At 42.1% G+C, this 23204-nt stretch overlaps 1 protein-coding gene across 5 annotated transcripts in view; it reads left to right on the top strand.

Annotated features, from left to right (window-relative positions):
* DOCK10 (dedicator of cytokinesis 10) overlaps positions 1-23204 on the top strand; it is a 401433-nt gene that overhangs the window by 93939 nt on the left and 284290 nt on the right. The window lies entirely within an intron of this gene.

Raw genomic sequence — 23204 nt, 5'->3', positions numbered from 1 at the left:
AGAATCTTCTTCCTTAGGCCCAGACAAGACTTGTAAAACAGAGTATCCTGTATACTGTGCCTCAGAATAGCCCAATTCAAGGTCTGCGCCGCAGAGTTTTTGCTTATTTGTTAAAAATTTGCTTAAAGGGGCACTAATCTTAAAGCTTATTGCATTACCATTTAATGAGCATATTAGTGCAATCTATTATTATCTGTTATTGGCCAGTCCTACTTGTGTTCTTCAGTAGAATTACTCATACCGAAGCTGGAAAAATATCTAGCTCCATGATCACTATGGAAAACCCACAGACACATTTATAGGAGGTTGTATTTATGACCGACTTACTTTAAGGTGGACCCAACACCAGATTTTATTTTTTTCAATTTTTTTTATCTCCCAAACTGTTCCAGAGATATGGGTCTTTTTTATTGAGTGCTAATATTTGTGGGCTTTACTTTGGGGGCATTTCTCTAGGCTGCTCAGTAGTGATGAGCGAGCATGCTCGGGTGCTCGCCGAGTATCTTCAGCGTGCTCGGGTGTTATGTTTCAGTCACTCAGTGCTCATGATTTGCGAATGTTTGGCAGCTTTAATACATGTGAGGAATGCCAAAACAACAGGCATTCCTCACATGTATTAAAGCTGTCAAACAGTCGCAAATCATGCGCATAGAGTGACTGAAACATAACACCCGAGCACACTGAAGATACTCGGCAAGCACCCGAGCATGCTCGTAAACCTCGAGTAACGAGCATGCTCGCTCATCACTACTGCTCAGCATTATTATCCTATGAGCACTTCCCGCTTGTAAAGACCTTGAAAATTAAACATACCTCTGGAAATGTGTGGAAGATTTAAAAACAATACCAAAAAAATCAGCAGGAATAAAATAAGAACAAAAATTGGTCACTTTTGACCTGGTCACAGGTCCTCTTTAAGTTGAAAGGGGTGGTCCAAAATAGTCATTTGCAGGGGCGATGCTAGTCTCTGCATGCCGAGTATTTATCTAGCAACATGCACTGACAGTGCGCTCTGTTGCCAGCTTGTTATTTCTGATCTGAGCCGACGAGAGTGCACTGTCTTTGTGCACATCGCACAGTGACACAGCAGGGATTGGCCCAGCCCTGAAACGAAACTGTGACCGCAGCCTCTGCCCCTTAATGACACTTTGTTGAGTATCAATGAGATTCTCAAAATGGAAGTTGTAAAAAAAATAAAAATAAAAAACATTAGTGTAGTGAGGGAAGAATAGGGAATTTTTTAATTAAAGTATATTAGAAAATTGTTTAGATTATGACATTAAATAGATAGGAATTTAGGATGAAATTTAATTTGCATTTCGGGCCACCCCTTTAAAGTTTATTTGGAAAGACTGATTCTGATTGGGGCCTGTTTACACAGGAGGCTGATGAATTACTTATGGGAATAGAACAATCATTAAAATGACCATTCAGTCCCATATCTTCTGTTAGCCTGTTGTAATCAGGGTGATGTGTTGCCGATAACGATGATTTTTTTATCATCATAAACAATCCAGCAAATGAGCGTTTTGCTCATTCGTGTGATCGCTGCCATGTTTACATTTGGTGGATTATTAAGAGCTGGTGTTCTTATGAATGCTCATTCTCCGATTGTCGGCTTGTCTAATTACACCTTTGCATTGAGGTGTATTTCAATGTTAGGATGCGTAGTATATGAAATTAGAAGGATTTTATAATCATTACAACAAATCATTCACTGTTTTCAGCATGAAGCTCTTTTAGACATTGGATAAGAAAGTAATTCAGCTTTATGGCCTATCATACATTAATTAGCCGTAGCAATTAAAAACAACCCCTTTCAGAATTCAGCAAACAGCTGATATTGCTGGGGCTTTGGTGATCACCTTCTGTGGTGGACATGGTATTACATGGTGGCTCTTGCAGAGTGGCACTGCATTTTAACCCATAATTTTAAATCATCAATAAGTGGCGTACTGCAAATGGCAGCAGACCATGCGGTTGCTATGGGGCCCATGAACAGAGGAGGGTCCAGCGCCAGTGTCATCTTCCCCCCCTTACAACCCTGCCCCTCATCACAAGTTCAACTGTATGCACATCCTGGATACAGTTGAAAGCCATGATTAAAGGGGGAGTGCAGCGGGCACTAAGATGTCACTACATTGCGCCCGCTGCAATGAGGTGTGTGGTACTTCAGAGAGCTTGCTGCAGAGACCGGAGAAGCGGGAGAATGAGGAGGAGAGGTGAGTATTGTATTATTATGTTTTTTAAATTAATGAGTACATTGTGGTGGCCATAATACTGTATAGAGGACTATAGGGTGTGCATTATACTGTATGGAGGACTACGGGGTGTCCATTATACTATATGTAGGACTATAGGGAGTGCATTATACTATATGGAGGACTATGGGGTGTGTATTATACTGTATGGAGGGTGCATTATACTATATGGAGGACAATGGGGGTACATTATACTATATGGAGAACTATGAGGTGTCTATTATACTATATGGAGGACTATGGGGTGTGCATTATACTGTATGGAGGACTACGGGGAGTGCATTATACTATATGGAGGTGCATTATACTATATGGAGGACTATGGGGAGTGCAGTATACTATATGGAGGATTATGGGGAGTGCACTATACTATATGGAGGACTATGGGGTGTGCATTATACTGTATGGAGGACTACGGGGAGTGCATTATACTGTATGGAGGGTGCATTATACTATATGGGGGTGCATTATACTATATGGAGGACTATGGGGAGTGCATTATACTATATGGAGGACTATGGGGAGTGCATTATACTATATGGAGGACTATGGGGTGTGCATTATACTGTATGGAGGACTACGGGGAGTGCATTATACTGTATGGAGGGTGCATTATACTATATGGGGGTGCATTATACTATATGGAGGACTATGGGGAGTGCATTATACTATATGGAGAACTATGGGGAGTGCATTATACTATATGGAGGACTATGGGGAGTGCATTATACTATATGGAGGACTATGAGGTGTGCATTATACTATATGGAGGACTATGGGAAGTGCATTATTCTATATGGAGGACTATGGTGTGTGCATTATACTGTATGGAGGATTGTGAGGAGTGCATTATACTATATGGAGGACTATGGGGTGTGCATAATACTATATGGAGGACTATGGGAGTGCAATTGCAAAGGAAGCTGCCAGCAGCGGATCTTGATGATTTGCATGTCCAAGTGCATTCAGCACAGCAGAATATTCTCCAGACAACCATTAATAACGTCATTTATAGCATTCCAAAGGCATGAAGGTGCGTGTATTTCTGCGAGTGGTGCTTATATTAGATATTGATTAAATCAAGATCTTTTTAAAGTTTTCTTTCCATTTTTTTTGTCTTTAAAGTCTAGAATATTTCAGATGAGCTCACCTTTATGTGGGTGACAACTTTTTGATTATGTTGCAAGGGAGCAGGAAACCACTGACCACGAGTTTGTTTGTAGAAGGTAGATCTCCATCAACTTTCTGTAATAATGCTGGAAAATTCAGGTATTAAGTGTGCTCATGAGTGACAAAAATCATACCTTTGCATTATCATTTGCGTATCGTTAACATGTCTATTGATTCTGTGATTTCAATACTTTTATGACTTTTCTCTCTTAGTGCTGCAATTTCAATCAGTGCTTAGTTTTCCTTGTGTATCATTATGAGAAGGTTTAGAAAAGTCCAGAATATTTCAGATGAGCTCACTTCTTTTGTGGGTGACAGTGACGTGTAGGTCATGTTGCAATTGAGCAGGAAACCACAACCCAGGAATTTATTTTAAGATGGTAGATGTCCAGCAACTTTCTGTTATGATGCTGGAAGATTGCGGTAGTAAGTGCGCTCATGTGTAAAAGAAAAATAAAATCAAACACCCAAGATTTTCATTTAAAAACATGAAGAACAATATACACATAGTAAGAATGTCAGATAATATCACATTACTCACTACTAACATGAAATATTACTCACCTTACAGTGTGTGTTATTCTGTTTCCATCCTTTGATTGGCATAGTGGATTCATTGTATCAGATGGTAGCTGCTGGCTGAAAGCGCTTGGGTAAAGCCGGATGGAGTGGCACTAACTTGGCCACAATGAAACTGGAAACCGCAGTAGCGTGTTGTTAAATTGATTATTAAAGGGCGCATGACTTTGCAGCAGAACTACGGTCAGTGCTGATCAGTCTGGCCAAACCTGTTGAAACAAACAAGCATCATGTAAAAAATCCCTAAATAAAGTTGACCCCAAAGTTTGCAGACCACACTAGACATGGCCTTCTTCTTCACTAGAATGACCGGTGCAGAAGCGAGCCGCAGAAGTGAAGAAAATGGTCAGTGTCTGCCATGATCTGCTAACGATGCAGATTGCGCCAAACACTGACAGTCTTCTTCATGAGGATCTTATCAGACTGGCACCTCCCTGGGGAATGATGATGCTTGCACTAAATCACTGGTGGGTGAGGGTTGCCACTAGTGATGAGCGAGTATGTTTTGTTAACCCTTTCGCTGAGTATACTCGGGCGAGCGCCGAGTAGTTACAGCGTGCTCGGTGATATGTTTGAATCACTCCCGTGTGCATGATTTGCGACGGTTTCACAGCTTTATTACATGTGAGGAATGTCTGCTTCTTACACATTCCTCACATGTATTAAAGCTGTCAAACCGTCGCAAATCATGCACACGGGAGTGATTCAAACATATCACTGAGCACTCTGTAAAAACTCAGTGCTCGTCCGAACATACTCGGCGAAAGGGTTAACAGAACATACTCGCTTTTCACTAGTTCCCACTGAAGGGAGAGTGATCACTGACAGGAGACATGTGGTGGGCGGAACGGATAGGGAAGAAAGGCAGCAGAGCTGTAGGTGCAGCGCCCGCCCACTGCATTTGTGCCTCATTTGCACAACAATTCAACAATACATTTCTCAGTTTGATCAGAGGGGGACACATTTTTCTCAGATGTGGAGAATAAAGAGAAATAAAATTCTCCATTTTCTCCATTCTGTCAGTCATATGATGTCGTCAGAGTGCGGTCTGATTTTTTTTTCACAGACCCATAGACTTGAATGGCCGAGTTCGATCCAATAGTAAGAGGCAAATTGTGGATGCTGTGTTTTTTTTCCTAGGACCACTTGGTCCAAAAAAAAAAAAATCGGACGTGCACGGCCTCAGTGAATTACATTGGTCCAGCTGCGATCCAGTGTTTTGATGGAGCGCAATCGTACCATATCTACAGTGGTGTGCACGAGCCCTTACAGTACCTTTACATAGATGGCATTAGTTTGGGATAGAAAAACCTGATGACAGGTTCCCTTTAAGCAAGATTCCTTGCTAGACTAGTGCATACATTTTCCTCTTTATTTTACGCACCTAGGTAGTAATTCATGGTTGTGAAGTGCACATACCCTACAACTATTCTCCTGGCTACAGGATCCTTACATTGTCATTTTGTGGAGCCTTATAATCCAATTTTCCCTTCATCATATGTCCAGAAACATAAAGCTGGTTCTGTACTTGTTACACAGAGAAGTGAATGCGACAATCGGACCTTGTGTTACAGCCTCTTAGCAAAGTCTAGAAGACAAACGTTTACTCACGATGAGGTATCACTTACTCACTGACCCAATGCCCCTCCAGCTTAGGACAGTATCTGAAGTAAATAATGTATGTACAGTAAGAAAGCCACATAGTACTGCACATTAGAAGTGTCCCACTCTCTGGTATCAATACTGAATAACATTGTGATTGTCTGATTAAGACACCTCATTAATGCCCTATTAGTACATGCTGGATTATGTGGGGGGCCGGGTCGGTTCTGGATAGAGCAGCGATCAGTTATAAAGAACATCTCATTTGCTGCTGGGTCCATAACATTTGATTACTGGGGATCTCTGCAGCCGGACACCCGGGGAGCGATCAGTTTATCATCCTGGAAATGATTTCACAACTGATGGACAAATGCCTGAGTGTAATGGTGAAAAGTACAAGTGTCATTATGAAAAGCAGGAATAGTATAGCGTTTCCTGCAGTGTCTGCGTATTGCTATAAGGCATCAGATGCAATGCCATATTGAGGCTCCATATGTCTAAGATATAATGAGAAACCAAAGATATTGAAGAAAGAAAATAAACCGCCATATACCTCAGATTTCATGTGGAATACGGCAACCTATTAGGGGGAGACTTCAGATCCTGGCAGCATGGATTTGATGTATTCCTCTAAGGGCTCATGCAAAGACGACTGTAGTTTCGCTCTGTGTGAAATCCGTCAAAACATTGGATCACACTCAGACCAAAGTTATTTAATGAGGCCGTGCACATGTCCGACTTTTTCCTCCGACCATTCTCAAAAAAAATTGCATTATGCACAATTTGCCTCCGGTAAGTGGATCGCACTCAGTCATTCAAGTCTATCGATCTGTGAAAAAAGTCTGACCACACTTAGATGATTTTCACGGACAGACTGAATGGAGAAGTGTTTTTTTTTTTATTCTCTAAATCCAAAGAAATCGGATCATACTCTGATCACATTCTGATCAGAGTGTGATTAGTATAATCGGACTGATTTCCTCGGATGGAGAGCATGCGGTCGCCTGACCCGAGCCTAACATGGCAGAGTAACCCGTTAATTCAGGTTGTTCTGCTGATTATTTTTGTTTTGCTCCTAACTCCAACCCGACCATAGTCTGCTACTAACCTCAGTTTGCATTAAATATATAACATGTCCTAGTGTATGTAGCTATAGATTACCCTACTACTGCTCTTCTCACTGTCGTGGATGATGAGGATCACAGCTAGATATAAACCTTCTGATAATGGTCCCAATTTGTTGTTCACTGTAGAGTCAGAGAATTGACGGTTTTGCCAGAAAGTAATGTAATTGTACCTGGGTGTAGATAATAAAAAGAAATGTCAGCGAGCATTGTCTGCTTACCGTATAGCCTGCATACTTATTACTGTGTCACCGTGTGACTAATTAGTGCCATAAGTACTAAAGACTTCTTTCTATTAACAAACCTATGAACTATATAAAAGATTACGTTCCTTGTACTTTATTACTACTTCATCCTATTCCAGTCTTTTATACCATGCCACTGCTGGGTTTAATGAGTCGCCGACGTCCTTTATTCCACTGGTCAATAAAAAGGCTCCACAAGATTGGATTTGCTACCATTGTCTGCTAATTTTATGGAAAGTAAGGGTTCCTTTAATTGATTATAGGTTCAAATGGAGCCAAAATATACCCTCAGTTATAAAAATAATTTGCATTGTTTATGCAAAGACTTAGGCTATGTTCACACTTAGGTTTCATATGTTGGAAAAATCAGCTCTTATTTCCAGAGAATCAGCTGTAGAAAGCCGAGGCTCGATCTTGGGGATTTGCTGTCTGGAATGCCATGGATCTACATGTATATTGCTTACCCCGTCACTAAGTGACATGTTACTTTTTTTCTGTGACACAGATTTCATATTTACAGATGGGGAAAAAAGTCATCGCTGCATCAAGTCTGACTTTTATTGAAATCTATAACAGAAGGAACGCTTGTTTTACATGAATTTCTGTGCAGAATAGAGGTTGAATATACTATACTGTATATTCACTTGCCTGCAGTTCAAATATTGCAGTACAGCATTTTTTACTAATAAAATTAGTTGTTTTTTTTTAGGTTTTATAAATACTGATTTCGGGCATGTATCCCTACTAGATGAGGTTCGCTTTGATCATAACACAATGATATTGTTTTCTTCGACTTTTCAGGAGAACAATGTATTATTATGTTGTTAATGTTTGTTTCAAGGTAAGTGGGGAAGCGAAGTACCCAAGAATAACATAGTAATGTAGGTTGAATAAAGACCTAGGTCCATCCAGTTCAACCTTCCTCCCCCAATTGTACTCTCTACACCAACACTACAGTAACTTACTGGGACTAGGCCTCACAATGTATTACCATTTTTATTTCATTGATGCATTGTACATCTCTTGCATGCAGATCATCATTATAGTTATTTGCCTTTTATTCTTTTGCACTTCGTCTCCCCACTTACCTTCTTCACTACCCCCAATATTATTAGCACGACCGCACCATCAGTTTATTCACTCTACTTCTCCCATTTACGGCCACCACACAGGACTGCAGGTCTCTTTGCAGCTTTTAGTACCGTGTTCACCTTCCCCCCTGGGTGCTAGCGTATGTTCACTTTATACATCTTTTAATGTTTATTTCATGTTTTAGTATTTTTTGTTGCCTATGGTGTTACAAGGAGGACATTTGCAGACTTTGTGTATTGCTTTAGTAGGAAACATTTATGTGAAAATAACAAACTTCAAACACGGAGTAAATTCATTAGTTTGATCACAGGGACAATTTCTGCATTATGAAAAACTCACCAATATGAGTAATTTCTACATGGGAAACATAGCAATATATGGCAATTATTCAAATTAATAAGTAATTATGTGCTCTAACATGGGATACATGGGCTGTACCCTTCCCTTAGCAGCTCTGTGTTGTTACTAATAGACCTCCATGATGTCCACATGCCTTAGACCAAGTTCAGACAGATGTATGCAAAACCGTCTGATTTTCATCCAGAAAAAGCTGATGATATTTCGGCGATTTTATGATTTTTATGCAGTCCATATTTCCTTTTTTTACATCTGTATGACATTCCGTTTGTAAGTACTGAGATATCCCCAGCTGTCTGACATACAGCACCAGGACAGACAGCCATAAAGGGGTGGCACACACTGGCTTGCCATTCAAGCAGAGCCAGTAAACTTTCAGGGCACTAATGACCCTATTATCCTCACTCCGGTGCTTAACCACCGTGCCCACCCCTGATTGACCTTACCATTACGACATCCTTCAGGCTGGCCACCAAAGCCGTGCCTGTTCACCACCATGAGGTTTTACGTCCTCTGTTAGTCAAAATTAGTCTACCTTAACTTGTCTGCAAATTCTAACTGACTCCTAAACCGAAAAGCTGTGACCGATTATAAATTCCAAGCCACATATGACACTTTTCATAAAAATTTTATCATTTATAATAATAATTTTTATTTTTATAGCGCCAACATATTCCGCAGCACTTTACAATTTTAGGGGGGACTTATACAGACAATACAGAATAAGCATATCTCATATCAAAAGGAGTGAGGGCCCTGCTCGCAAGCTTACAGTCTATGAGGAAATGGGGGAGACACAAAAGGTAAAATGTACATATATTGTATAACGCAGCCTTGATATACTAAAAAGGATAAATAATAATACATAGACTGGTCGCCAGCCAGTATGTGTACAGTCCTTACCGAGGCTATTAAGTGCATGGATGGTATGAACCTGAAATTGAAGAAGATTTTAATATGGGCCAAAACTGGGACGGACAGATAGTGTGTTGAGGTGATACGCCAGTCTAAAGAAATGAGTTTTTAGGGTCCGCTTGAAACTGTGGGTATTGGGAATTAATCAATCTGTCCTGGGTAGTGCATTCCAAAGAATTGGCGCAGCACGCGAGAAATCTTGGAGACAGGAGTGGGAAGTTCGGATTATGGAGGATTTTAGTTTTAAGTCATTGGCAGTACGGAGGGCACGTGTAGAGTGGTAGACTGAGACAAGGGAGGAGATGTAAGGGGGTACTGAAGCATGGAGTGCTTTGTGGGTAAGCTTGATAAGTTTAAATTGAACTCTATATTGGATGGGCAACCAATGCAATGACTGGCGCAGGGAAGAGGCATTGATGTTTAAACACCTATTTCAATTTAGTGAACTTTTATAAAGCAGATGCCCCAGCAAAAACTTTAAGGAGACTAAACATGGCAAACCTCCGACTCACAAAGAGTCATCCAACAGAGCACTGCACAGGAAATCTCCCCTGTGGAGGAAACCTCCAGGGAACCATGGCTGAAGGATTGCTCTTCCCTTGGGCTTAAAAGGTTAATGCTAACGTTAACTCTTTATAGCCATGATAAAATTGGACATGGTGCAAGATATACAATGGCTAATTCAACAAATATAATAAAGCATTCATCATTATACAAGTAATGGTTAAATAAAGCGTTGTAGGATAGTGATTATAACAGGGCAGGAGAGTGGGTAATGTTATCTCCAGTTCTTCTGGTGAGAGACAGAAGAAGAGAGAGATAAGATAGGAAGATACGTCCTCTTTATAAACCCCACCCTCCTCTCAGTAAGACACCAGGCACAGATATACTGTTCTCTTTCCTCTTAAAGCAGAATCACTCTTGCTTAAAGTCTACACATCTATTCAAACAAAGCTGAAGTAGTTATAGGTCCATCCCTTCCAAAGCCATGTCCCACTTTGCTTAGTACTTCGGGGGTTTCTTTATGGTAAAACCTCATGGAGTTTTGTTTAGCTTTTGATTGCCCAGACACACTACTGGTACCTTAGATTACCCAGTAACTAGCTGTGCACCTTTTCCAGTAAAACAAGATCAAGACAGGTTTTCTGCTTCATGATATAAACAACAATAGTTCTATTCATTTACAGCTGGCAGAGATCCTGAAAACGGAAAGGAATTAAAACTTTGTTACACAATTACTAACCATTATTTAAATAAAACTAGAAAACTCCTTTAAATATTCCCTGCAAGCTTGTCACTTGTGAATGCTCATATCAGATATCAATCTGCTTTCTTTACACAGCATCAGATGTGGATCAGCAAGCTCTGTAGAAGTGCTTATTCCTGTCCCACTGTAATGCTTACAATCATACTCGTACCATTTCTTGTGAGCGCATGTACCTTTTAGGGCTCACTCACACTGGCGTACTACATGGCTGAGTGCTATCTGATGTTTTACTGGATTGCACTCAGCCCAATGTTATACTATGGGTCAGTGCAGATCTGCAATTATTCTCTCATGCCGATTCGGCATAAAAAAAACAATCTCACCATGCTGCGTGTTGCTCCATATTACAAGTCTATGGGTGCATGTGAAACATCGGACTGCACTCATATGTCATCCAAGTGCAGTCCAATGTACGCTCACAGAGACAATGAAGATGGAGAAATTAAGTTTTCTGTCTTCTCCACACTTGTGCTGCGATTCTCTCATGCAAGAAAATCGGATCACATCCAAGTGACACTCGGATCAAGCTCTGACAGAGTTTGAGCTGAGTGTCATTAGCACAATTGGCCCGATTCTCTCCCATGAGAGAATCAACGCCAGTGTGAGCGAACCCTTAAAAGGGATATCCGGGACTTTGTGAAAAACAAAAAATGCTACCTACCAGCCTATTGTGCCCGGCACCGTCATTCGTCGGCACAGAGCGGTCACATACCGCTCCTGCCAGGGATTCAGCTGCCTCTGCTGATGTCATGTCAACAAAGGTGAGGCTTCTGCTCCACCCGGTTATGTCGAGGGGGTGTGACTTCTGACGTCATTCTGATTGACAATGGGCTCCCCCAGCCAGGGGTTGCATAGTCGAGGTATCTACACAGGAAGTAATGGGTAAGCAGCAATTTTTGTCACCATGCTAATGGTAATCTAGTGTTTAGGTTTTAGCACTATATTTTACTGCTTGATCTCATTTGGTATCATGTACTTGACATTTACATACCATAGATATACGTATTCGTTAAATTGTTGCCTATGTGCTCACCCGTACTTTGTGTCATTAACCACTATATTGTCAGCTTGAGTTCTCACCTTTTGATCCAGATTTTATGTAACGGGTCTGGGAGGCGGAACCTCTGAGCTACTATACAAGGGGGCGGTCCTTGTAAGGGAGCGGGTGGTGACCGGGACAGTCTCTGGAAGAACGGGCAGGAGATCACAACAAGTGACTGGGGCAGTCTCTGGGTGAACGGGCAGGAGATCACGGCAAGTGACTGGGGCAGTCTCTGGGTGAACGGGCAGATGGTCACGGCAAGTGACCGGGACAGTCTCTGGAAGAACGGGCAGATGGTCACGGGAAGTGACCGGGGCAGTCTCTGGGTAAAGGGTTGGTACGACCTGTGGCGGCTGATGGTAGACTTGAGCTCCCAGGTGAGCAGGCGAGAGTCTCTGGATAAACGGGTGGTCACAGCATGTGACGGCGGAGCCTCCAGGAAGACCAACAGACAGGCGGCAGATGAGCGCTCCCAGATGAGCGGGCGAGAGTCTCTGGATAAGCGGGTGGTCACAGCACGTGACGGCAGAGCCTCCAGGTAGGCTAACGGACAGGCAGCAGATGAGCGCTCCCAGGTGAGCGGACAGGAGTCACTGGACAGGCAGGTGGTCACAGCACGTGACGGCGGAGCCTCCAGGTAGGCTAGCAGACAGGTAGCAGATGTGCGCTCCCAGGTGAGCGGGCAAGTTGGTCCATAGACAGACTGACAGGAGTTGGAAGGCAGACCGTCGGACCTCAGGCAAGCAGGCAGGTAGCTGAAGTGCGCTCCCAGGTGAGCGGGCAAGCTGGTCCTTAGACAGACTGACAGGAGTTGTAAGGCAGACCGTCGGACCTCAGGCTAGCAGGCAGGTAGCGGAATATCAGGCAGGAATAAGACAGCAAGCTGGCAGGAATCTGGCAGGTATCTGGCAGGTAACTGGCAACGGGACCTGAGGGCTGAAGCAGAGTAGTGAACAGTGCAACAACATTGCTCGGGCACCTCCATTTTGGAGGAGGTGCCTTATATATGGTGAAGTCCTCCGGCCATTGGCCGGGGACTCCTTAGGACGGCGCGCGTGGCCCCTTTAAGAGGGAGGGAGAGCGCGCGCGCGCGCCCTAAGCACAGTGGCCGGGAAGGAGCGCGCGCTGCCAGCAGAGCGGGAGGAGGACGCCGGGCACGGAGCAGGGAGGTGAGGGGAACAGCGTCCCTGCCTAGCAGAGGGCAGGGACGCCGGCGCTACATTTTATATATGTATCTTTTTGTTATTGTGCTTTTTTAAATAAGATTTTTAATTTTATTATTGGCGGATGTATGACTCCTTGTTGTAAGATTAAAATTATTATATCAGGCAGGCTGCCCAGCACTATATAAGGGTACCCCACAGGGGAAGACACCAACACTATGGGGCCTGGCTGCACCCTGGAAGTTGAAAAAATGCATGAGGTCTTAGTTGATATTTGGGCCAAAATGCGCAATCCGTGTCAAGGGTTCTCATTGTCTTGGAAATTCATACACTAAAATTAAAAGCAATTCACTGAAAAGGACATAAATCCCCAAAATATCACAGATAAAAGCAGCAATGATTACCAATGTTTGGTCACAATACTTATGCACTACAGGATGCAACAATCCCCCATGAAACGATGTAATACTGATGAGACCTCCTCTCACACTGACCATTCATGGAGGCCGGCTTAGTCTTATAAATTTACTCAGATAGGGGCTCAGTTCAGATGTCAGTTTTTCACATACGAGTTCAGTAGGTGTTTTTCACGGATAGAGCTTGTACCTATTATAGTCTTTGGGACTGTTCACATGTCCCTGTATTTTTGCGGACCAAGTGGTCAGCGCCAATGCAAGCCTATCAGTCTGTGAAAAATCAGACAGTACTCAAAAGCCATCCGTGTGCTGTCTTATTTTCATGGACTGTTTGCTAGTGGAGCTTAAAAAACCTAATCAGTTTATTTTTTGCATATGAGAAAAACTAAGTTATTACCATCAGACACTGACCAAAAATAAATGACTGATGAAAATTGGTCAATTTTTTCAGTATTAGAAAAATCATTCAGATTGGAGACCTGAGGCTAGTAAATGTTTTGATCTTTGCAGAATGAAGCCAGCCCCTCGTGTTGGTGTGGGGTAATGGGTGTCTCCCTGTGGGGTGCACTTACATAGTGCTTGGAAGCCCCTTGATCTAATAGTATTGGTGTGAGCAATAGGCTGTAAGCCGGCATGGTGCACTACATGTACCGGCACCTTATACTAGCCTTAAACCTCTTAAATGTAGGTTAAAGTACAAATTGTTGATAAATACTCTGTAGATATGGTCTTTAATTCAATATGTTCGAAGGTTCAGGATTAGCTTTATAAGAAGCTAGACTTTTATTTATTCATTGAACTTCTGTGTGGTACAATATTAAAGGAGTTACTGGCTTAGACAAGCCTTTGTTATTGCCCCATTAGGGAGCTATGAGCTAATAGAGGATTATTGTAACTGGCCTATATCAGAGAATCACATGCGTCAGTCTGCCATTCACTTTAGCTATTAGTATGTGAATATGAGCCTGCTATAGAGAGGAATTTTTATATTTACTGTAACTTTTGGGAGAAAATCCATTCTGCACTAATTACAGTACCAGATTTCATTAACGCTCTGTGCAGAAACTCCTCAGTGAAAAATGACCGGCGCTGTGGATACAACATCTGCCAAATGACAATTTGTGCTGTGGATCTTCACTGCAGGTTTCACACATTGCAATGTAAAAGTCCTATGTGCATATACCCTAAGGCTATATTCTGACATAGCAAAAAAGCTGTGGATTTTTCACTGTGTCTTTTCTTGCAAAAAATCCTCTGTTTTAGAGTTCCAGCAAAGTACATTCGATTTTTAAGAAAAATATCTGCAGCGTAAATCGACTGCGGGTTTGAGAAATAAATTGACATGGTGCGGATGTAGGTGTGAATTTCATCCTTGTCAATGCAAAGGGTAGAATTCATGGCTCCTGCTCCTTCTTTGCAATGATGATATATCAGTGCGGTATCTCCACTGCAGGAAGCACACAGTGGACATGATGCATGGGGTCCATAGCCTAAAATTACAGCACTCTTTACATCGGGGTCTGTGAGGAGTAACATTCGTGAGAAACACTAGTTGGCCACATTCAGCGCCCCTAGCCTTTGCTGACCACTATCAATGTAATACCAACAGACCACCAAAAAAAAGTGAAGAACTATTATGGCCAGTCAAAGTACATACATTACCAGGTAAAGAGCACTTTCCACATTCTGAGACACAGTGACCCCAAAGGTATGCAGAGTGTGGAGCCCATTGACAGTCCTTCTATTTACCAGCCATGATTCCCCCATTGACTGCTACTGTGCCCCTTTGATAATTATAAGAGTCCCCAAAGGGGATTTTAGCTGCTTTTTATTTTAGCTACTCTTTATGTATAACTATTTCCTTCAAGTGTGTAAAATCAGTTTTCAGGGATGAAAAGATCAACTTATTTTTTCCATATAACAAATCAGTTTTTCACAATTATCCTTAATATAAGAACACATTGTGCTGTTTGATAAGGAGACTTTATAGAGATATCATGCTTTCTTGCCTGCATCACACAACACCCACTACACATATAGGTAGAGGGAAAGTAGAGTATAGACAATTCATATTTTTAAAAAAATTTTTCCTTTATTTAATCCATTAAAAAAGAAATATATTTAAAATTAAGCAGGAGGAAAAATGTTCAGCACCAGGGTTTATGTATAGGTCTCAAACCTATAGGATCAGTCAACACCAGTGAATTTATATTATTGCTGAGTTTAGAGCATATATTTAATCAATCACCAAATCCAAGTTCCTTTCTCATAAAGTGCAACTATTGATAAAGTGTCCAGTGCCATCTGCTGAAACGGACCTTACAAAAATGTAAAACAACAGACAAAAGGTGTCTAGTGCTAGCAGCTATAATGGTTACAAAGCCGTATATAAGCTGATGATATCCCACTATCCATTGTGACACAGACTGAACGATTCACATATCTCAAAGTATAATGTATAAATATGTGGTTCTAGCCGTGACAAAAATTACTATCAAGAAGGAGGTTACAATTCAGTCTTTCTCAAACTGGTGATTAACTTACAGGAGAGAGTAGTATCCCCGTGGTCCTGGCGCTGCACCCCGACGGCCGTTTCGCCACGCTTCTTCCTGGGGGCGGTAACTACCATGTGACAGCTGGGACCTTTAAATACTCATTGCTACCAATGATTTAGCGTTGGGGCACCCACGTGATGTTCGACGTAGCGGGCGCATGCGTGCCGTACGGCTTCTCATATATGAAAAGGCGGACTTCCGGTTTAGGTGCTTGGAACGCAAGCGTGAGACGCATGACGTTCCCCGGTGCAACCCACCGGAAGTCCATGAGCGCCGACAGCCGCGCATGCGCACCCATCGAGGATAACGAAGAAGAGTATAGAGGATGCTCCCTAGGTGGATATATGAAAATAAAAAGATAATGACAAGAAAATGGAAAGAGAGTGACAAAAGGTAAGAAAGAAAAATAAGATAAACGCCACTAAAAATAGAATTGGTGATGACAATAAGGAGATGGCATTAATAAAAGATTCATATGCGTTAGATATAATTAGAATAATCAGTATATGCTGATTAATGATGACAATTAGGAGATGGCATTTATAGTAGAAGATTTGTATGCGTTAGATATAGTTAAGGTAATCAGTATATGCTATTCAAACTGTATCCAGTACAGTACTGTACTACAGTTTAAAAACTATTTTTTAAAACTATAGTTATCTCCTCATAATGCTAATGAATGTTAAAATCCTACATTTTTAAAGCCATTTTCAAAGCCATGATTATCTCCTCTTAATACTAATCAATGTTCATCACCAGCAAAATGTGAAAAAAAGTCTACCAAATAATGTAGGGGTTTGGCCCCTGATAGACCTCAATCCCATTCCCCTTACCCGTCATTCTACTAGTAATGTTGTTAAATCCTATGAAGATCAAGAACACCACATTTTAAAAAAGACATAGACAAACTGGAGCAAGTTCAGAGAAGAGCGACCAGAATGGTGACTGGTCTGCAAACCATGTCCTATGAGGAACGGTTGCAGGATTTGGGAATGTTTAGCTTGCAAAAAAGAAGACTGAGAGGAGACTTAATAGCTGTCTACAAATATGTCAAGGGCTGTCACATTGTAGAAGGATCATCTTTATTCTCTTTTGCACAAGGAAAGACTAGAAGCAATGGGATGAAACTAAATGGGAGGAGACACAGATTAGATATTAGAAAAAACTTTTTGACAGGGTGATTAATGAGTGGAACAGGCTGCCACGAGAGGTGGTGAGTTCCCCTTCAATGGACGTCTTCAAACAGAGGCTGGACAGACATCTGTCTGAGATGATCTAGTGAATCCTGCTTTGAGCAGGGGGTTGGACCAGATGACCCAGGAGGTCCCTTCCAACTCTACCATTCTATGATTCTATGATTCTAACAGCATTAATCATCATTGTGAGCTAAGTCCAAATAGAAATATAACACATAGTTAATAGACCTTACATCCCTATGCATGACAATATTCTACATATAGTCTTTTGTCCTATCTATGAGACCTCCATAACCATGTATGAGAAACAAAAGGAAGATTCTCTGATTGAGGGCTCGCCCTCGTCCGCGTAAATAAAATCGCTCTAATGTTACTGAAAATTAGGAGAAGTGTCATGCGAGTACAATGCAATTTTCCTCACGTACCATTCGTATGTCATCCGTATGACATGCGTTTTCAACATCAGCTTTTACATACAAGTAATTCTCCGTCATTTAAAGCTAGTTTTCTAACAAAACAATCCTATATACTGTAGATAGAAAGATATATGTCAGTGAGATACTGTATATAATCAGTGCTTTGCTTGTGTAATAATAATAATAATAATTTTTATTTTTATAGCACCAACATATTCTGCAGCACTTTACAATTTTAGGGGGGGACTTGTACAGACAATGAAGACATTACAGAATAAGCAAAACTCAGATTTTAATAGGAGTGAAGGCCCTGCTCACATGCTTACAATCTATGAGGAAATAGGGGAGACACAAAAGCTATGTGCCCACGATGCAGAAATGCTACATATTTTTTCCGCTTCTCCCTGGCAGGAAAAACGCATGCGGTTTTTACAAGCGTTTTTCCTGCCAGGTAGAAGTGTTTGTCAAGCGTTTTTGCATGCATTTCTGCATGCGGGTTATCAAGCGCTTTTCCAAGCGATTTTAGCATCACTTGGAAAAGTGCTTGACAACTTGGTCACACTATATAAATTCATGCAAACAGCATGAATTTATATAGTGTGACCAAGTAATAGTTAAAAAAAAGAATAAAAATGGTAAAAAAATGAAGATTATACTTACCTTCCGATGGCCCCCGGTATTTTCTCCGCTCCGCCAACGTCAGCGGTCGCGTGACCTGTCACATGACTGAATGATGTCATGGCAGGTCCTCACACCACCGCGATCCATACAACAGACCGGATGCATCGCTGAGGAGACCGGGGGCCATCAGAAGGTAAGTATAATCTTTATTTTTTATTTTAAATTCTTTTTTAACAGGTTCTATGGTACCCGGGTCCGGAGGACAGTCTCCTCTTCTCCAAACCCGGGTACCATCCGCACATAGAATCGCTTAATATCCGTGTGTGCAAATGTGCTGACATGGATATTATGCGTTTCAATGCAAGTCAATGGTGGCAATAACGCTGCGTGTCCGCAAAATTAATGGGCATGCTGCGTATTTTTCCGCAATGATAATCCGCAGCGGAAATTTTCGCAGCATGTGCACAGCACATGCGGATTATCATTGGGGACCATGGGGCACGTATTACCAAGCTTTTTTTAAGCGTTTTTGCTGCGGAAATTCCGCGGCAAAAACGCTTAAAAAAAATGCATAGTGGCCACGCATCCTAAGGGTATGTGCACACGTTGAGTATTTTGTGTGCAGAAATTTGTGCCCCATTTCTGCATCTCTTGACAGGAAAACACAGCCTCAAAAACGCAGAGAATTGACATGCTGCAGATTAGGTGGCAAGTCAAAAATAATGCACATGCAAATGACACTTCAGGTTTATAATTCACTTTGCTTGCATCAGGTTTTGCTAGAAAATCTGCATGGCAAAAACGCACCAAATCTATAATGTGTGCACACAGCCTAAAATTTAAAATAGTGTAATTGTAGCAAATTGTAACATTTATTTATTGTTAGTTATTTATGAAGGAGTTGGAGTCTGTAATAGTGCATTTGAGTCAGTAATTTCCAGCTTCCGACCCCTCCATTATTCTAAATACTAGAAACATCTCTGAGCACCTGTGATAAATCTCCATATGATTTTATATGCATTTATTCATCTGTACATAAGCATCACTGGGAGACTTGCATGGGGTCATTTAATGCATTAATTACAGCTGATCTTTGCTTTGCATGACAGAGGTTGTGTAATTACTGCTAAATGATCTGTTGTTTCCTTATTGTTATTATATTCTTAGTAATTTACTCATTTTTTCTTCCAGGCACAAGTCTTTCCGCTGCGCTATATTATACTCAGGAGTAATTAGTGTATCCTTATGTTATACCTGATGTTAATGATAATAATGGGGTTAAGCTGAAGGTCATCATAATTTATTACATGTGATTAGTGCAAAGACCTATTTTATATTACTGATACTTAGAGCAATTGCTGCCAGCTGCCTGACAGTTTTGATCGTTGTCAGGTGCCAGTTGGAAAATCTTGTATGAAAAGTGACTGAGCGGCTTTATTCCGTATACGCCAGCTGTTGTGACATCATCACCATCATCATACAGAATAGGGAGAACAGGAACATTATTTTTATTTTAATCTGTTCATAGTCTGCATTTTTTTTCGTTGTGATGGATGGCGCTATTACTCAAAACGCTAATCATGTCACACCAACTATTAATAGCAAGCTGGTTAGTTAGATCAAGAAATGTATGCTATAGAGCAGGGGTCTCAAACACGCGGCCCGCGGCCCGCATGCGGCCCCTGAGGCTGCTTTATGCGGCCCGCAGGCACAGACCCCTTGACGATCCCGACCTGGTCCAGGAGGAGCCGCCGACAGCAGCGCTGAATTGCCACACAGAGACTGATTCCCAGCACTGCATTTCCAATGACAGCCGCTGGCCAATCAGAGGCCAGCAGCTGATATCTGCGTGTCGGCGCAGCGAGTATGACGTCATTGTCATATGCAGATGTCAGCTGCTGGCCTCTGATTGGCCGGCGGCTGACATTGAAAATGCAGTGCTGGGAGACAGTCTCTGTGCGGCAATGCAGCGCTGCTGTCGGCGGCTCCTCCTGGACCAGGTCGGGATCGTCAAGGGGTCGGACTCTGTGGTGCCTGCGGGCCACATCTGCAGGAAGGCCGCCGAGGGAACGGAGGACAGGTGAGAATCATCTTTTTTTTTTTCTATTTTATGTGTGTGAAGAACAGCACAGGGGGCACATAGCCACAAGAGGGGACCTGGATGGGGCACATAGCCACAGGATGGGGACCTGGATGGGGCACAGAGCCTCAAGATGTGGACCTGGATGGGGCACATAGCCTCAAGATGTGGACCTGGATGGGGCACATAGCCACAAGATGGGGACCTGGATGGGGCACAGAGCCACAAGATGGGGACCAGAGCCACAAGATGGGGACCTGGATGGGGCACATAGCCACAAGATGGGGACCTGGATGGGGCACAGATCCACAAGATGGGGACCTGCATGGGGCACAGAGCCACAAGATGGGGACCAGAGCCACAAGATGGGGACCAGAGCCACAAGATGGGGACCTGGATGGGGAACATTGCCACAGGATGGGGACCTGGATGGGGCACATAGCCACAGGATGGGGACCTGGATGGGGCACATTAGTACAAGATGGGGACTTGGATGGGGAACGTTACTACAAGTTGTTTTCCATTATTACTATATGATGCTAATTGTGAGACAATATTACTGTATGTGGCCAATTGGGGGAAATAAAATTGTAAAAAAAATAAAAAATAAAATAAAGCATGAAAAAATATTGGGCACTAAAAATGCTGTTTTATATGTAAACTAAAGTAAACACAAAAAAGTGCACGTTTATTATCGCCACATCCATAACGACCCAAGCCATAAAAAAATAAACACGGCAAAAATGTTCAAAAGGTGTATACAAAAAAAATGGTATCACTAAAAATGTCACATTGAACAAAGAATGCGGCCCCCCAAATTCAAATTTTTTCCATGTGCGGCCCATATACCCAGCCGAGTTTGAAACCCCTGCTATAGAGAGAAGTAGTGCGAGAACATACTTATGATGTGTTAGTGACAATAACAAAAAATGTAGGATCTGGGCAGCTGTCAGTTGTCTCACCCAAAGAACACTTTCATTATGATGATCTCGGGTGAACTGTCAGTGAGCTCATGAAATCACAGACCTCCATTGCATCAGTTGCTGGGGCTGGTGAAAACTTCAGTTTGATTAATTCTGTCAGCGCTTCCTATAAATTACAAAAAATGTGTAAATAAAATCATTAAAAATATACAGAAAACTTATTTTTATTGAAATAAAATGTATTTGATTCCATGAAGCCCTAGTGTTTGCTGGAGTGAGTCGGAGGTCACAACTCAATAAAAGACTGTTAGAGCCTCGTTCTGGCCTCGTCCTGGCTCCCATAGACTTTCATTGAGAGCTTATCATGTAGCTTCTGACTTCCGGCCAGTCACAAGATGGCGACGTGGGACCAGGGCAGCGCCGAATAAAGGTGAAGACAGTGGCGGGTAAATTTAAGACAGGGGCAGGGACCTTAGTTTAGTAGCACTACTCGAGCACTGAAAAAAACAACAACGCTGGAGTGGTGCTTTAAATACGTACAACATAAAATAAATCCCACATGTCTGGTATCACCATGTGCCTAAAAGCGAGATACTTTAAATATGAACACTTCATTTAGTTAACCAAAGAACAGTGTAAAAGAAAAAAATCCATAGGAGGACCGTATTTATGTGCTTGTACCTTCACAATTAAATTAATTAAAAGAAAAAACACTAACAGATGCATACCCCAGATTCTAAAAACTGAAAACATGTCCCATAAAAAAGAAGTCCCCAGCCAGCCATGTCAACGAAAAAAGCGGAACAGTTTAATGATACGGAATGTAAAGATGAAAATATAAAATTAGTTGGCTCTTAAGGGATTGAAAATGTGGCTGCCATATTAGCTTGAAATATTGACCTGTATAATTAAAACATCAGCTCTTTGTAATTCACTGCACTGCCCTCTCCTGGTATAAGACCAGACACCAGTGGTCTTAGGCTGTGTTCACACCGAGTTTGTTTGCAGAGTTTTTGGAACAGAAACTTTGGAAAACCACAAGGAGTTTAAAAATTATTCGCTTTAATTGAAGAGTTTCTGCTCCAAAGGCACAGAAAAAACCTCAAGTGTAAATACATTCATAGCAAGTTGTTGTGTCCTGTGATCATAACTGCTGAAGTAGACCTATCTCATAATTACCAACATTTGTGGGTGGGTTTTGTGTAAAAAATGTCCCTTTGAGCTTGGAATGCTGCAAATTGTTTGCAAAAAATCAAAATCCTCCATTAAAATTCAGGAGAGTTGGCATGATATATGCTATCTCTACCTGCTCCCATCACAGTCGCTTCAACACAGGATTTGCTGCGGGCCACCGGCAGTGGCGGTGCGATGCTGCTGCCCTGGTGGTGGCGGGGCAATGCTGCGTCCTCGTCCTCAGAAGTCAGTGGTGAGCGGAGGCAAAGTTCCCTATCCCATACATAGCCCTGCGCTGTTCTTCGGTAAAATGGCCACCGGAGCATGCGCAGATCGAGATCTCGTCTCCCGAGATCTCAGTCTGCGTATGCTCCAGCGACCATTTTGCTGAAGCACAACACTATGTACGGAATAGGGAACCTTGCCTGTGCTCACCGCCGACTTCTGAGGATGGGGCCACAGCGTCGCCCCACCACCACCGGGGGCCCACAGTATCGCCCCACTTCCGCCGCAGCCGCCACCAACCTCCTGTATCTGGGACCCCGATCCGACACTGCCCCCCCAGGTAAACCGTAAGTTCGCATTATAAGATGCACCACCTTTTTCCTCCCAAATTTGGGGGGAAAAAAGTGCGTTTTATAATCCGCAAAATACGGTACTTTAAAATTCAGCCAGGAGTGGATGGAAATAAAAAATGATGGCTTTCACCTGCACATCTTAATTCTCTGTTATGGAACATCCCCTATAATCCCCCTTCAAATTAATAATTAGGCACAATGAACCTTACCAGGAATATTTGGAAGACCTGTTCTAAAAATTTAAACTAGCATCTACTAATTCACCCCTTACATCCTTCCTCTATCATCCAGGCTTCCCAGAGGGATTGACTCCTTCTTTGACGTATATCTGGTCCCACACAGAGATATTTAATTTCACAGATATAACCAACCAGGTAACAAGAAACTTACTTACATATGACTATTTTAGTATATCAAAATTAGACATTA

The sequence above is a fragment of the Phyllobates terribilis genome, unplaced genomic scaffold (assembly GCF_046119375.1).
Source record: "Phyllobates terribilis strain yellow unplaced genomic scaffold, ASM4611937v1 Scaffold_3__8_contigs__length_932513732, whole genome shotgun sequence".
NCBI classification, from domain to species: Eukaryota; Metazoa; Chordata; class Amphibia; order Anura; family Dendrobatidae; genus Phyllobates; species Phyllobates terribilis.
This window is presented reverse-complemented; position numbering and strand designations above follow the sequence as displayed.